Source organism: Vespa crabro, chromosome 5 (assembly GCF_910589235.1).
Source record: "Vespa crabro chromosome 5, iyVesCrab1.2, whole genome shotgun sequence".
Classification (NCBI taxonomy): Eukaryota; Metazoa; Arthropoda; class Insecta; order Hymenoptera; family Vespidae; genus Vespa; species Vespa crabro.
The window spans coordinates 3185645-3204409 of record NC_060959.1 but is presented as its reverse complement, the minus strand read 5'-3'; the positions used below and the strand labels follow the sequence as shown (position 1 = coordinate 3204409).

The following is an 18765-nucleotide window of genomic DNA, read 5'->3' as shown; positions in this document are numbered from 1 at the left end:
ATTCGGATTACTTGGCTTGTCGCACAAATACTTATAAAAACAAAAAACTTGTTGACGTATGTAACTTATTGTTAACTAAACAAAACACCAACAGAATGTAAAAGATACTAAAGTGCCGTCGCTGGCAACAGAGCAATACTATGCACACATCACTGTGGTTTCGCCGACCGTTGGCCGCTTTTTTGCGTACAACACCACTGTAGTATCGGCCGACGGCATAGTGTTAATGTACTGTATTTAGAAAAGTTCATTATTATTTCGTAAATCGTTAGTGAATTATGATTTAAAGAAAAAGCAGAAAATTTTGGAGAGCATTTAAATAATGTCTATATTGCAAATAACTTACTTAATTTCTTAATTGAAAGCAAACAAATAGTATTGCTTATGAATTTCGTTAATAATTGTCAGTCCTATCATTAAAATTATCTGAAAATTGGATCATATCTATGGACATGTATATCGGATTATAAAATATGACACCAAGTGATCTATCTCGTCTTCCGCAGGGTATATCCGTAATTATCCTAATTATTAATATTTAAATTAAATATAACGATTTTACGTTAATACGTTTCGTTCGTTTAAAACAAGCTTTTTATTTATTACATATATATTATAATAATATTTAAGAGTGAAAAGTTTTATCAGTTAAATGAAAAAGTTAACATCGAGGGATATCAGAGAGAAAATTAGAATATTAAATTTCCATTTTCTTTAAAAGTTCTTTTCACCTTTGATCTTTTTACTGTTCGTTTATTTTCTTCATTTATCTGGAAAACATTCTCGTAATAACAAAAAAGAAATCTTTCCCTTTCGTTGTATTACTGCCCCTCCCCTCTCTCTTTCACAGAGTAAAGAAAAAAAGAAAAAGAAATAGCGTTCGAACGTGCGAGTGTGCGTTGCTTTGAAATAAACATACGCTCGAACGCCGACGAAACGTAACGTTAGCCGCGATATTACCGCGATGGAAAACGCTTGGGTGCTTGCCAGAACACCGCAGAAGTTCCTCCATACGATTACTATATATGCATATATATACACATGTATGCATGTACGCTTCAACATGGGTTATATGTATGTGTATATATATATATGTGTATATATATGTATATATATATGCATGTATGTATGTTTGTATTTATGTATGTATTTATGTATGTGAGTATGCATGCATGTATGTAAATATGTATGTATGTATGTATGTATGTATGTATATATTTAAATATACGAATCTTTATATGTTTGGGTGGATGGATTGTGTAGTACACGAATACTCGACCACTATAATGCGCTTTAATTTTGTAAAATACAATCATTACTTTGTACACTGCACTCGAGCACGTGCTCTATCTACGATTCTACACGTGACTTCACTATACGACGAATAAACGTAATGGGTATGCGATTATTTTCTATCGATTTTTTTTTCTTTTTGCTTTTTCTAATACATTGAATGTCCCCGAAATCACAATACTGAATTTTATGAACTTTATTGAAAACAATTATTATTTGAAAATTTCTTTTATAATAACTTTATAAATAAAACTTTGGAAATATAATTAAACGTATACATTTTAATAGGAGTATAGTTTAATAATAATAATAATAAAAACAGATTGTAGAGATAAAAATGTTTGAAGAAAATTAATGATATATTTGACACTGATAGGTCGATATGCAGATAAGAAGAAAAAAGAAATATTCCTAATAATATCAAACAAAAGTTTATTAATCCAATAAAGAAAATAATCCAAATTTATGTTAGCTCAATCATTACGACGCGATATAACATATCTGCTCGTAAAAGAAACTCTTGTCACTGATCCGATAATCGATAAGCGACATATTTGTTTTTCTTTTTCTTTATTTGTCGTCTCGCTCTGACAGTTTACAAAAGTATGATAATAAATTTTCTTATATCTTTTTTTTTTATCTACCAAAATTTACGAATGGGAGATAAATAGTCGAAGTTTCGGCAAAGTGATCACTTTAAGCTTTGATGTTCGTTCTGAGACAGAGTATTAAAGATAAATTGTTGAATGTTCAGTAAGATGTAATAAATTTATTGTGGAATAGATACAACATGTGATTTTATAATTATCTTGGTATGTTCTTTTTATTTTTTATATTTTATTGAATCCAATTAACCACTTTACTCGATTACATAGAGGAAAGTGGCCATCAAGCAGCTTTTTTATCAGGAGTAAATTAATAACATGAAATCACGAATTGACAAGAAAGTATAGTTTCTTTTTGAAGTATTAATAGAATAAATTATTACATACAGGAAAAAAATCATGAATCACTTAAAAGAATCTTGATTAATCTAATTAAAATAGAATAATTGAAACAAAAATATGATTATATAAACAGGACAGTTGATACTGAATCATAATAACAAATTACGATGTCATTAATAAAAAGGAATAAAACTTCACTATTTGTATAAGCAGTTAGGCTTTTACGTCATAATGACTTAACAAATTTGATTCTGCCGACTCGCCATTTAGTCCTTCAGTATGTCATTAAATTCAATACGCTTTCATTTGAAAATATAAACTAATCCTAAACGTTCTACAGTACTAAACCATTTGAGGTTTAAAATATACCTTTTGAGGAAGTTATTAATAAAAAAGAAATACATTTTTATACTGTTACTTATATTTAACAATTTTGAATATTTATCTTAGATCAACTGTTCTGAAAATCACGATCATCTCCTACATCGATATGATAAAAAAAAAAAAGTATTGAACTCGATTTGCTTGACAAAAAGAAAATTATTATATAACTAGAAAGATTGAAGAAAATTTTTAATAAATCGTTTCGTACATTTTGATTGCATCTTTTAGTTGTGAAAATTATTCGATATAATTTGTACAACTGTAATGAACAGATGATTTTTTTATTACATTTTCTTTTATTTTGTAAGAAAAATAAAAAAAAAATAAAAAAAAATAAAAAATGAAGTAAAAAAATTGTGGTAGAGAAGAAAGGGCAGAGGCGGTTGATTGGGGAATTGTGTCGCAGCACATGGTCTCTACCCCATATAGAAGGGTTAATTCGTCGGCCGATAGCTCAGCTCGGTCTACACGCGCTGCAAGAGAAGAAAAAAAGAATCTAGGGCCGTTTCATATTCAAATATGCGAAAGCCCCGATCGTGGGGTTCGAAAAGGTGAATGACGGGGAAGAGTGAATAGAGAGAGAAAGAAAAACGAGGGAGAGGGTTGGTGATATGCCGATAGTGATGGTGGTTGTGGATGCAATGGTTCCGGCTAGAAACAAAAAGTTTTTTCACTTTCATGCAAATCTTGTTCCTATAATTGCCACCATCGTGGTAAAAGCACAGGTTTTTTATTTCTTTTCTTCTTTGTTATCTTCGTAATTCTTTGGTGCTTGCATGGTTTGCTCGGGTATATGGCGTTTGGCTTGATTTTCGTAGCTTAACGTAGAACGGACGAACTAGACTGGAGGAAAAGGACCAACCAACGATGAAGGATCTTCCGGTCGTGTTTGCCTCGTTTGTCTTCCGGCCCAAGGCAGCTGCGTCTGCAATGAGACGGGGTGGACGATCGATCGAATTCTCTCTCTCTCTCTCTCTCTCTCTCTCTCTCTCTCTCTCTCTCTCTCTTTCTCTTTCTCTCTCTCTGTCTTTTTCTCTAACTTGTGTATCCCATTACGGAAATACGTGCGGTAAATCTCTCTCTTTCTCTTTCTTTTTTCTTCTTTATTTTCCTTTTCCTTTTTTTTTATTCTTTTTCTTTCATTTTTTTTCACTTCCTTTCCGTTCCCTTTCGACGGTGTTTTCAGGATAAGGAAATAAAAGAAAGAAAAAAAAGAAAGGTTCGACATCTCTTTGATCAATTAAATAGCCAAATTAATTTTCTCGAGCGTTACTATCCATTTGTTTTTTCGTTAATTAACGAATAATAATCATGTATAAATCGTCACCTTTGTATGTTCTATAAAATTAGAGATAAGAAAAGAATGGTATTTGTACTTATGAAAAAAAAAGGAAATAAAATATAAAAAAAGAAGGAATTGCTTTAATAATGTTTACTTCTATTCAATAATTATTTTTATTTAAATTCCGTAATTTATATTATGTATTAGCTATATGTACTTGTGGAAAAATTATGGGAGGGGTGGAAAAATAAATGTAATTATAGTTAGACGTTATTGGAATTGCGTTATGAAATGAAATAAAGGAATCTTTGAATTCGTACCTTTCGTACTTCTTTTTATGAAAGAAAAAACTTTCTCTCTCTCTCTCTTTCTCTCTCGTGCTTTGTATGTATTCCCACATAAAGAAGGAAAGAGAAAGAAAGAGACTGGTGCTTTGGACTTATGAGGGGTGGTTTCAAGTTTCGAAGTACCGTCAGTCGGTACGAATGTTTCCTTCATGGAAGATTAACGATTCGTAAGGGTCCCTAAGCTACCGCTAGCCGTTCCTTTCCTTTCTCTTCCCTTCCTCTTCTTTTTCTTTCTTTTCCTTTCTTTACTTTACTTTCCTTCTTGCACTTTCTCTGTTTCTGTCCCTCATATCTGAAAGATCTTTTTCGATTTTTGTTTCAGAAGTCCGCTAACGACTCGAACGACTTGAACGACTTAAGCAACGTATCTGTGGGGTGAGTTTTAACGAGATATAAAAAAAGAACAAAACAAAAAACAAATTGAGAAAAAGAAAAAGAAAGATCTTTTAATAATAGCATCGATGGTTCGAACTTTTATCAGATAAAAACAAGACCTGACTCACGTATAACGCGTAGGCGCGTTCAAACGTTATAATCTATGTTGGTATTTAAAATTATCACGAGCTCGCTTGCTCGCTCGTTCGCTATGTACGTGCACTAGGAAAACCGGAAACGATGTATCTAACGTTTTACTGTCGCTCGAGTGAAGTGAGAGTGATAGATAAATAGACAGCGATTACCGCTTTGAATACGTCGAATATGTAAGTGTATTTTCTTTCGCGTCACGTTTTTTATTTCTATTTCATATTGAAATTGAAATTATTTGATGTTCTTAATTTTTTCTTTTTTTTTCTTTTTGAAAATTAAAGATTAAATACTATATAATATTTCTATTTCTATTTTTTTCTTTTTTTTAAATAGCGTTTTTTATAATTTTTATTTAAAAAAAGATTTTATTGTTATTTAAGAAGATTAACTTTTTTATTAGTAATTTTTTTTATCTTCTTTTTTCTTATTTTGTTTTTATATATCGATATGCATATAAAAAAATTGTATATCTCTTGAAGTAGATACATATTTTTAAAATATTAAAAAAAAATGAAGGGAGAAAAAGTATCGCGATGAAATATTGTTTCTGTGAGCTCCAGTGCACTACACTGTCAACCTATGCTCATAAAACATTACCGCTCCAGGGCAACCAATTTCCGCTTGCACGGGATACCTTAAATCAAAAATCCCTATGTTATCTTAAACTATATGAGTGTAGTTTCAGTTGCACGAAAGGAGTAGTTCGAAAAATTAAAGTATTGAAATATGGCACAAATTTTGAAGAAAAATTTCTTTAATGTTTCAAATTTTTATGAAATAATTTGGATATATATATATATATATGTGTGTGTGTGTGTGTGTGTGTGTGTGTGTGTGTGTGCGTGCGTGCGTGCGTGTGGGTTAGATATTTAGAGTATTGAGAAGGTAATATAAAACAAAAGAGAAAAAAAAAGAAAGAAAAAAATATTTGGCTCTTAAAACGTTGCTAATGAATAATATAATGGTCAATAAAAAAGTCGGAAGAATCGAGATTCTTGAAATATGAATAAATCTTGAAATAGAAACGTTTCGAGAAGCTACAATGTCGAGAATGAGAACATAAATTTCACGGGTGTCTCTCCGTTCTCGCTTCGATGATTCGCATATTAATCACACGAGAACTCGATGGATCGATTATCGGCTTATCAATGCCCACGGAAACCAGCTTTCGAACGTGCAAAATTCCATATTTTACATTTTATGACGCGTATCGATAATCGTTTAGCGAGCTGAGATAAAACGATCGACGCGTGAAAATTCCGTATTTCGTTGGGTTTCAATGGAAACGAGAAAAAGTATTAAGTCGGTGGTTGATGGCCGATCGAAAGTTTTCTTCGGGAATCGATTTCGCGTCGGTTAAGAGTGACGAGAGAGACTAGTCGGGAAATTCGATTCGTTAGAACGGTTATAGATATGCTATGACGGTTAGATAGACAGATTAGGTGTGTATATATATATATATATATATATATATATATATATATATATATATATATCTAACGTTATCGTACGTGGCAACTAGTAACGCGCGTATTTCTCTACGTGACGTGCGGATATCCGGACGTCCACTGAGGATATGTAACGCCAAGAATGGTGACTCGAGCAAAACCACGATATTATTATTGCAGACGTTACCCTGTCAGCAGTAACGTACGTAACTACGTTTCACACGTGCGAAGATCTTTTATTAGTATTAATCTCTTAGTTCTACATTTTACAAGATGGTTACTCGGAACGATTTAAATATTTCTATTATTTTATGCTAAATTGAACAATTATTACTAATCGTTTTGAGAAAGATATTTATCGATTATTTCTTGAAAATATTCTTAATTAATAATAATTATGGAAATATTAGCCTAAATTTAGATTAAAATATTTATAGAAATCTTAGTCAAAACTTAATATAAATATATTTGCTATAAAATATTAGGATAATTAATTGTTAATATAAATTATTCTTTTAAAAAATATAATCAATTATTCTTTGAAAGTATTGTTAATTAAGACTAAAGGGTTATGTAACAACAACAATTATCTTATTATTTAGTCTACAACAATTATATTATTTAACTTAAACTAATATTCTTTCTCTAGAAAATATTAGAATAATTAATTGAAAATATCAATTATTTTTGAAAAAATATTATCGATAATTTATTGAGCATGTCGTCAAATAACAATAAATGGGAGAGGGCAAAAAATATAGGATGAAAGGGCAACAATTATCCTTCGTTGAATGACTTACATTGAAAATGTTTAAAAAAATATTCGCCAAAAAATATTGGAATAATTAGTTGAAAATATAAATTATCTGTTAAAAGATATTATCGATTATTTATTGAAAATATTGTGAAATAATAATAAACAATGAAGGACAAGGAAATAAAGGGTATATGGACAATAATAATTATCCGGTTAGTATTGAAAATTACTTAGATTAATATCTTCTACAAAATATTAATATAATTAGATGAAAATATAGAATTATTTTTTAAAAAATATTATCGATTATTTTTTTGAAAATATTATAAAATAAGAAAGAATAGTAAAGTGACAACAGTCATTATTTTATTATTTAGACTAAAACAAAATATAATATTTAATTTAGACTAATATTCTCTATGTATAAAATATTAGAAAAATTAATATAAAATATCAATTATACTTTTAAAAATATTATTTATTATTTTTTGAAAATATTGTTAAATAACAATGAAGGATGGAAACAAAAAATTATATGCTTAATAACAACAATTATTCTTCTTAGTATGATTAGTATTACAAACATTTAAACTAATCTGTAAACTAATATAATTAATTGAAAATATATAATTATTCTTTAAAAAATATCTATTATCTTTTGAAAATATTGTCAAACGTAATTCACTGAAAGAAAATAAAAGATCGAGGGACAACAAAGGATTATCGTTTGGTAGTGTTGTATCGTAAAAATATTTTCCGAATTCGAGCTGACGAGTAAGTATGGTGTAGTCGACACATCGAACGTATGTGTAACCGAATATAAGGCCGTCGGTGTTGCAAAGCGGGAGTGCAACGTGTCGAGTTTCCTAGCGACTCTCCTAATCGTATTTGAGCCTGGTTCGACGTGGCGAGAAACTAACACGAGTTAAGCGAGAACAACGTAGTTGTGTCGTCAGGGCTTATTAAAGCTGCAACAGCAATTGCGATTATTCGATGAGGAAAAAGTTATATCATTTTTAAAAAAATTAATTTTGATATTTTCCATTTTCTTTTATTTATTTATTTTTTATTCTTTTATTTTTTCGAACGAAAATTTTTATTATCAAATAAATTTGAATATTTTCAAACGTCTTAGTCGTTCGGGTTGCGTTGTTATTTTCAAAAACGTACGTACGAATAATAATTAATCGATAATGCGTTTCGGTTTTACTCAACATGTATACACTATACATATATGCATGCACGTATATCATTATCTATGTACACGTTTGCGTTAAGTTAAATGCGGATAAGCGGTTTCCAAGCGATGGCTCGGGATAATTCCGCTATAATGCGATCATTTCTCTGTTAACGTTTTGTTTATTTAACGCATTGAAATTCTATGATGCGACTGACGTCATCTATTTCAACCAGATATAAAGCAATTATATATTGAATGGATCATGCCATGCGTGTATGGTATATGGTTATGTACGAGTATTGTTACATAAAAGATGGACAATTTTATTACGTACATACGTGCGTATATTCCCCCTTCTTTTTAAATTTCATACATAAATTTATAGTTTTAGATACGATCTTCGAACGATCTACTTATGTGTATAGAATTTTTCAAAAGATTTTTTTACATTCATCTTCTATTATTTATTTAATTACAATATTAAAATTGAAAGAGTGAATTTTCTGGAGATTAATTAATATCTAATAATATTTATAACATATATAATTTTTATAAAATGATTATAACAAATTTCTAATAATTCATGATATTTATGAAATCTTGATTTATTTCTACAAAGAAAAAGAAAAAATTAGATAAACTATTAATTTGAATTTGAACTTAATATTCGAACTCGATTAATACTTCGATTACAATAATTAATTAATTAATTTTTGAGAACAAATAGTATGATTAACAAGCCGTTTCTTTTTTTTTTTCTTTGATCAGACGAATACAGAAGTTAGTCGTTTCTAAATTAAACGAACGATGGAGATATTTACATGATCTCATTACGTTGGTTCATTTTGTATACTTAAACGTTAGAGCCTCGTTACGTCGATCAGCAAATACTGCTGTGTATATAAAAAATCAATATTTTCTAAACAGTCACAAAGTTCATCGTTGATGCGCGCGCGCACACACACTCACACATGCATGCACGCGCGTTGAAAGAACGTATGTTATGTACGTGTAACGAGACAAAAAAGAAAACTTTTTCTCGTTCGATATCGAACTGAAAATAGGAAATTTCTTGCGCCTGTCATTCGTTTGATCCTCATGATAAAACTTTTCATACATCTGATAATGTACTCTAATAAAAAAGAAAAAGCGATATACATTCAAGGTTAAGTTTATTCTATGAAAGAAAGGTGTAATCAAATTTACATCAAAATTGTTTCTCTTTTAATTTGCGAACAAAAAAAATATTTAATCGATTGATATGTTGATAACGTCCAGTTGAACATATTTAAACGAGACATTCTTTTTTCTACTTAAAGATATAGGTCAAATTATTAAGATTAACGATTAGGCGAGTTCTAAAATATATGTATATATTGTATACGCTTTGTATACGCTTTGTATACGCGATCTGATTTAATTTTTTTCATATAATGATGTAAACATTTTCTAAGAGTAAAAATAAGAAGAAAAGAAAATAAAGATAGATTAAAAATAAGAAAAAAAGAATGTTATATAAAGATAGGTTTAAAAAATGATTCGTTAAAAAGTTTATAAAAAAAATACGAGATACGAGATAAAAACGGATTGTGGTTTTAATTCAATATTATAGTATGTATTATAATAACAGATTTATGATATTTATCTAATCTGTTTACACTACTCTGTTTGAAATAGTCTAGAATAGTAATGTGGATCATATTAATATCAGTAATCATTGGTAAGTTGGTTTCAATTTCATATCAACATGCCGCGAGTGATTTTCAGATTGTGAATACGCCAACATGCATTTCATTTACGGTTTTACTCTAACGGGAATGAACCTAGCTGCTCTATTGGAATATCGACGAAGATTCCATCGCAGAAGAGTTTCGGTTGGGTAAATATCAACAATCTGTTCTTGTACTACCTATCTACATATATCGAATGTAAATCAGTCCGTATTTTTTTTTTTTTTTTTTTTTCTTTTTCTTATAACCTTTTAACAAAACATTTTCGAGTCTACGTTTATATGAATTCTTTTTCTTTTTATTTTATATCGTAAAATACGCTTGTATCGTTATGCGGAAGAAAACCTTGAAGACATCACGTATATATTTCTTACGAAATATTTTTAATATCTATGACGAATTTTTATTATCGCAATTGAGTATTAAATACGATAATTTATTGCAAATATAAAAATAATTTATTTAGTTTAGTTCATTTATTATAATTTATTTAGAAGTAAAAACGTTCCAAATTATTACTGATGGAAAAAGAATAATATTTTAGACTCGACCGTAATTCATATTATTTTTGAGTTTACGTTTATATTTTTCTTTCATTTTTACGTCGGAAAAAGTGCTTTCCTGAATCGTTGTGCAGGAAAAAAGATGGAGGATACGTATATATATATATATATATATATATATATATATATATATATATATATATATACTCATAAATGATACAGTTGTAAATGCGATTTGATGAGTCGTAATTAATGCAGTACGTTAGTTGTTGATTGCTTGACAATTCATTTAATAACTGGATTAATTAAATCTGTTTAGTAATTGTTGATAGTTATTGCTAGGAGATGTATTCAAAATTTTCAACCTGAGTTTGTTTAACCTTTAGGTGTTACTTGTTATTATAATGGTTTCTTGTTAAATGACGTTTAAGGACTTTCTTCTTTATCTCACAATTTTTTATTTAAATAATCATATAAATTGATCTTACAATGTGCGAACCTTTTCGATTTGTATTTATTTCTTTAAAGGACGGTTCAGTTCAAAGTTCAGTTTGAAATTCAGTTTAAAAGTGAAGTTTGAAATTTCTGCAATTTTATGATAACTTATTCTTTCGTTTTGATACATTAAATGAACCATTTCTTCTCGACAGAGCTGTTCGTGAAGTGACAAAGTTCCACGGTTAGTTCTGTCGTAGAGAAAGGGTTAAATAATTCCAAGTGCGGTGTCCCTTTCCACACAGTGACCACACTGAGTTACGACTTAAAAAAAAGAAAAGATATCTCAAGAGCAAGTAGAATTAAACCGAGTGTCATGTAAATCGTTTGTTTTTCAAATTTATCTCTTGAATTTTTGTTATCCCGACTTACTACAATCTTTAGAATTTACATGAATAGTTCGATAAATAAATAGTAGAAACAATTGGCTATGTATACCATTGGTAGTAAATTATTTACGAATGCATTTTCAACGAGCGCCGATTGAGAACCTTTCAAAAGAACAAACATCTTGTGTTATCAATTATTATCATTGAATGAACATTTAACACCGAACACCGAAGTTCGGAAATTTAGATAACAACGGGATTTCCTCTTGTTTTTTAATATAAATTCTATGGAATTAGAAATCTGTCATAATTATTATTAGATATTAGAGGTTTAGAGAAAGACCGGTATTATTTCATACTTTTGAACGTTTTAACACCATCCTGTATATACTACGTCCTTCGTCGACGTTTTAATCCTAGATGGTCACGTTTGTCTGGCAACGTTTCGATAATCCACCCCACTTACCCACTCGACTTTCAAAGTGTCCCTCCGTCCGAAACGAGGAAAAGAGGAGAAGGGAGAAAAGGGATCGAACAGTGGTCTCTCTTCGTGGTCTTCTCTTCCTCAACGACGAAGGCCGTCCGCAAAACTAATTGCGTTCGTAAAGGCATTAATATTCCCGTCTGAAATTAATTCTGTCGAGAAAGGAAGAAGAACCGTTTTCGCGCCGGATTATTAAGGTTTACTAGATCATATCGGTACGTACGATTTTTGACTTACGAATTAAAATTTTTTGAAAAATGAGAAGAATTTTTATTTGACTTTTACTCCCTCCATATCTTTTTCTTTCTGTTTTTTATAGAAAACTTTTTGAAATATCAGAATAATATTAAGATAAATGGTCAAGAGTAACGATCGTGAGGAATTATTAGGGAAGAAGAATTATTAATGAAATTAGATTTAAATTGAATTTCAATATTAAAGGATTATTATCATTCATGTAAATAAAATGCCTGATAAATATTAAGAAATAATTTAATTTTATGTAAAGAATTAAATTAAATTAACTCTCTTTCGAAGGTTGCATCATTCACATCGATTAAATGTTATCTATTTATTCGATGTGAAGGCGAAAATGAATACTATTCATGAATACTTTTCAGAAACTTTATTAAAATTATTTCTCCCAACTATTGCAATGTCATTCGCAATCATAAAAATTAAATCGTATTAAAGATTAATTCTCATAATTTCAATTTGATATTAAATTAAAATAACGAAACTTTCAATTGAATTTTCTTTCTCTCTTTTTTTTCTATAAAGAACAATATACCACATTGAAATTTTACTCCTGACAATGTTAATATGACTCATTTTCTTTTCTTTTTTTCTTTCATGATAGATTTTAAGGATTAAATTAAATTTATCATTTTTTAAGTGAGCTCGATTAATCGATAATAAATCGTAAATTATTTCCATTCGTATGATAGATGATGGCTATGTTATTACGTTTTACGCTAATCTAATCTTTATCAAATTATACAAATTCTTGTGAAAATCGTTCTCTGATTGGTTAAATCATGAAAATGTAAAATAGCGATCATGTATGTGAAAGAAAAAAAATGGAAGAAAAATCGTTTTACAATTGCTTGTTCTGCGACTCGATTAATATGTACGATCTATTTCTCTCTTTCTCTCTCTCTTTCCCTTCCTCTTTCTAACCCATAGGAATTTCAATGGATGCGTATGGATATTACGCTGTTGCACGTTTTATCAGCAAGAGCAACAGAGAGGGAGAGAGAGAAAGAGAGAGAGAGAGAGAGAAAGGGAGAGAGAGAGAGAGAAAGAGAGAGAGAGGGAGAGGGAAAGGGAGTGGGAGAAAGAGAGAGACAGACAAACAGAGAGAGAGAGAGAGAGAGAGAGAGAGAGAGAGAGAGAAAGGTAGCAGTGGGTAACGCGTTATCGATTTTTGCGGAGGCACTGTCGGCCCGTTCGCGTGCGCCGTTTATAAACTTTCGTCGTGGATTACACGCTGGCTTGCCTTCGTAAACCGCTAGTGATCGGAAGAACATTGGAGAAAGAAAGAAACTAAGAACAAGAGAAAAGAACCGAAAGAAAGGAAGATAGAAGGAAAGAAAAATAAATAAAAAATAAATAAAGAGGAAGTACTATCAGTATCAAAAAGTACTACGAATAAACATTATTTCTCAAATGAATATTGATTTTTTTTTATAACAAATTTTACAATATCCAGTATGAAATTCATTATTTCGACAAAAAATAACCAATGTTTATTTTGAAGAAACATTATTGATTTAAATAGTTTGCGTTATATCATGCCTTTTTGGCGGGAAATTCCGACTTTTTTTCTATCTCGTGTATAACACGATATAAAGAGTGTCACCTATCTTTTTTATCTTTTCTATTTTTTTTATTTTTAATAAAAATCCATCAAAATCCTTATTTATTTAACGCTTGAAATCTATTATTAAATATCACCTGAAGCCAATTTTTGTTGTTAACATTTTTAACAAAATATGCGAGATAATTGATCCATTTTACGGATAACTTTATTTTATATTATTAAGTGTTCGAATAAATATCTTTAAAAAAAAAAGAAAAGAAAAGGAAATAAATAAATATTAGCAATTTTCATATGTTTATCAAATAATAGATATAAAATGAATATTCGCATGAATTTAAATTTCACCGACTGTAGAAGATAGTCTTTATGGGATAAATAACTCTGCAGTGTAAATATATTTACATAATTTTTGGAGAAAACGATAAGTCCAAGTATTTCGCTTAATAATGAAGGATAAGCCGTATATGTTTTCCGATAATAGACGCTGTTTTTTTATGGCGTATATATTATAAAAGACATTATCGGTTTTCGATTATGCCTTTGTCACGAGTTAGTCTCGCGTTTCGCATTTCAAGCAACCAGTCGAAGTCGTCGTTTCTGACGCGTCAACGGTGAAATACTATTCGTGAGATGGAATTATTTGCTTTAAAGCGTTCTTCGCGAAACAGAAATACCTTCGCTCCCCACGTAAATATAGGATTTCTTTTCGCGGATACGTTTCTCCTCTTTTCTTTTTTTCTTCTTTTTTTTCTTTATTTCTTCTTAGCTTACACCTTTTATCTCATTCGGTTCGTTTTAATTTTCAATCAATTATTATTTATGTTGTTATTATGTCGTATTAAGCTATGGGTCAGATATCGATACATTGAGTTTTTCGAGAATGTAATTAGCGAGCATTATCGTGCGGTGTAATTTACATAATGAGATGACATTATGCGAATGGGTTGCTATAAATATTCCCTTATCGTCGTTAAAACACGAAAACTTATGCCTTGCAATGAATCCGACGAAGAAACGAGAATTAAAGAGAGAGAGAGAGAGAGAGAGAGAGAGAGAGAGAGAGAGAGAGAGAGAGAGACTCAATGCCTTTGCTTACATCATTCTTGTGTTGCTTCCTGTTTCGTGAGCAACCTCTACTTTCTCCTTCTTTCCTCTTTTCCTTCTTCGAAATTCACCCTTCGCTTACGACTCCTCCATCTGGCAATTATACTTTTCCTTTCTTTCGTTTTCTGAATTTTTTTACAACTACTTAGAATAATCTTAAAATTTTATTACTAATAATCCACCATTAATTTCAATTGAAATTTGCAATTGAATTTTATCCACGATTATCTGTAATGTTTTTTATATACACACGCAAATATATGTCTTTTTTATGATGGACAAATTTATTGCTTAAACATTCTTTTCCTTAGTATCGAAACGACGAAAGTTTTTTTTTTTTTTTTTTTTTTTTTAAGGAAATATTTTCTTTCTTTCTTTCTTTCTTTTTCTTCTTTTTTCTTTTTTTTCTTACTTGCTATACGAAGAAATTGAAGAAAATACCGTGACGCTTCTTTTTTTTTCTTCTTTTCAACTTTCTTACCAACCAATCACCGTTTAGAATCTAATCGTCCTGTTAGGAAACCTTCCTTTCTAAGAACCAGTGTGCTAACCCTCGAAGTAATTCCGAGGGTGTTCTGAACACGACGTCGCCCTACGGGAGACCTGGCAGCAATAAGGGCAAGTATCGAACGTTATCGCCCCCCTTCACCCAACGAGAAAATACGTCATCGTCTCCCTTTGACGTATAACTCGAGAAATTCCTCGATAGGTAATTACTGAGGCAACGGAATGCTTAATGGATAATGGAGTTAGTTGAATATTCTCTCATTATCGGTGAGATATTCGTCACTTTCATATAACTTAATTTTATCATCATCATTATCATCATTATTGTTATTATTTTTATTATTATTTTCTTTCTCTATTTTGCTTTAATTTCTGAAAATCATATAAGCTTTAGACACCTTATCTGTCGGATTACAAACATATACATTTATATATACAGACACGTAAATGATATATATATATATATATATATATATATATATATATTTGTACGTATATGTATTAGGTGTGTCTATGAGTGTGTATGGATGGGTGGGTTCGTATGGATGTGCGTGCATATACAGGGTGTTCCAAATCTATGAATCAAAGGAAAGGAAATGATAGATGTAATTTTCAACAAAAAAAGAATGATACTTGATATATAGTTACCCTAATCCTTATAATTTTTAATTTACAAATATTTGTTTTATTTCGCGTAAAGATCTAATGCGAATCAAACTGAATTTTTTTCGACGATGCGGATTATATGTATCAGAATGGGAAGAAAATATTTATTTTGAACATTTTCTTAAAAAGAAAAGAAACAAAAACTAAACTGTTTTGATCAATAATTAAAATTAATGTTATTATTAATTATAATGTAAGAAAATGTTTGAATAGAAATTCTTCGACTTGAGTCGTGTAAAAATTTTCTATTGTCATTAATAATACTTATGGCGTTTACATAATAATCATTCAATGTTCCTCATTGTTAATGACAATAATAAGTTAAATATAATTATCAATATTGCGAACGTTATTATGTTATTTCTTCTTGTTCTTCTTCGTTTCTTTTTATTTTTTTACTATTATTTTTTTTTTTCTCGATCGAATTTGTAAATCCATGAAAAAAGATGCAGCCAGACGGAAAACGAAATAAAATTTCGCTCGTAGGGATTTTTGACGGAAGCCACTTAGGAAATATGGATCGATGGCAGCTTAAAAAGAAGAGAGAGAGAGAGAGAGAGAGAGAGAGAGAGAGAGAGACAGACAGACAGACAGAGAGAGAGAGAGAGAGAGAGAGAGAGATGTGTCCATTCGTTTTCAACGAACCGCATCGTGACCTCCCCTTCTCTTTTTGTTTCATTTTAATTCATTCAGTGTATTCCCATGCTACGAATTTTCAACATTTTTTGAAAGAAGTCCTTTTTCTGTCTATTTTCTATGTTACAAAGAATAGAAAAAGAAAGAAATATACATACTAGATGCAATATTTATAATCGAGAAGCTTGTTTTAATTTTTTTAATTAATTTAATTTAATTTTTTTAATTTTGCTTTTTATAATTGTGAACAGAATCTTATCATACAGCGATAAAAAGTGAAAACATTTAAGATAGAAAATAGTTCCGTTTAAATGGTTCCACCCTGTATATCAGTATGGCTATATTGCACCAGGTATGTTTCATTAGGTAATCACGAATCCGAGAGACGTTCTATCGATGTATAATTCGTGGGAAAGATTAAAGGGAACCATTTGGAGACCCACGCCAATCGGATGACAAGTTCTAAACCATCTTATCGCTAATACGTATTAGTCGGTATTACCGTTTTACATGACTTTGTCATAGGGCATTGCTTTGATTTTGCTATATGACATAACAGACGATATATTTATATAAATAGACCAGGATGATAAATATATTTAAAAAAATATTTTATTTGAATACATTTAATGATTAAAAAATTTATTAATACATTGACTGTTATAATCAACCATAACCGTCATCTATCCTCCCAGTGTGATCATAATTTGCTAATGATCGATGTCATTAAATTTTCTAAATTTATAATTATATGTTAAATTTATAATTATATAATTATATGTCACTGAAAAAAAATTTTTATTGATTCAAATAACGTTAAAAGGTACGGTATTCAACAATTAATGGAAATGTATTAAGTACGTATTAAATAATTATATATTATACTTAATTACAAATTAATATGAATTATTACTAATACTAGAATTTTATACGTTTATGTTGTAATATAAATAATACCGAATTAATTCTTCAAAACAAAATAAACGTATAAATTCGTGCGAAAATAATTAATACAAGAATATTAATATTTTCAATACTAATGAAGTTTTAACAATAACGATAAGATTTAAATCAATCAGAAAAAATCGATATAACAAGGTTTTGATAACGTGATATCCAATATTAATACGAATTCTTTTTAATTAAGGAAACGCGTCACGATCCTTTTCCTTTTTTCATTTTATTTTTTATTTTTTCTTTCTTTTTTTTCTTTTTTTTTTGGAAATATTTTCAAACAGAATCAAGCATCGGTTAATTTCCAAAGCAATCTAGTTATTCATAGTGGCTTATGCGAAGAGTTCACACATAATACAATTCCAAAATGCACTTTAGAGTATTGGTCCATCGTTTGATTTCGAAATTGAATGATTTCCTAAGCTGTAGAAGTTGTAGTATACAAACGTACGTATATATACATGTATAAATTTGTATGTGTATATATGTGTGTATATATGTGTGTGAATATGTGTATGTGTAAGAAAGTGAATGAGCCTGCAAGCTCTGGCGGCATGTGAAATACGGCTTTATACATTAGGCCTACATCGAGTAATTATATCCTCTAGGTGAACGACACTGACAATATGGCTTTTCGCAAGAAAGGAGAGGAGAGAGAGAGAGATAGAGAGAGAGAGAGAGAGAGAAGAGAGAGAGAGAGAGAGAAAGAGAGAGAGAAAGACATGTATGTGCATGTATATCTGTGTTAGGATTTCATCTAATGGAATGCTCGTAGAACTGACGTGTAAACCACGAAACTGACTACGAGTTGTCTCCTTGAGCAGAGGAATATTGAAATCAATTAGTGTATTACTCGGCAAACCCATTATCAAGCATCCTCGTTGTACGTAAAGGAGAGACAGAGATAGACGATTAGACCACCAACAGGATCGATACAACTGGCGATATATACATATCAACGTTAGTCACGTTTCGAGTTTTTCAAAAAAAAAAAAAAAAGGAAAGAAAAGAAAAAAAATGAAACAGAAAATATACAAACATATGTAAAATAGTACATACTATATTTACTTTACGCCACATTAGGATCATTTAATGATTTATTATTATTATTCTTTTTTTCTTTTTTATTTTCTTCTTTTTTTGTATGAATTTTAAGAAGGACTAGTAGAGTGGAAATTGTATAATACGAATTTGTGTATTAATTTTTAAACGAAAAGATGTAAATATTCGCGAACACTCGAAACGAGGTTAAGTAGCATCTTCCAATAATAAGAGATTACTTATTGAAGCATAATTAGAGAATTACGTTGACTGTCTGAGGAAGGGGGAGAGGGATATAAGCGATGATAAATTAAAGCGACGGCATTGT

General features: G+C 29.9%; 1 protein-coding gene across 5 annotated transcripts in view; it reads left to right on the top strand.

The window, feature by feature from the left end:
• LOC124424326 (protein tincar) overlaps positions 1 to 18765 on the top strand; it is a 225844-nt gene that overhangs the window by 86010 nt on the left and 121069 nt on the right. For all 5 annotated transcript variants that reach the window (XM_046963224.1, XM_046963227.1, XM_046963225.1 and 2 more), the window contains one exon: positions 4576 to 4628. The gene's annotated coding sequence lies outside the window, so the exon portion shown is untranslated. The remainder of the gene's footprint in view (positions 1 to 4575; positions 4629 to 18765) is intronic.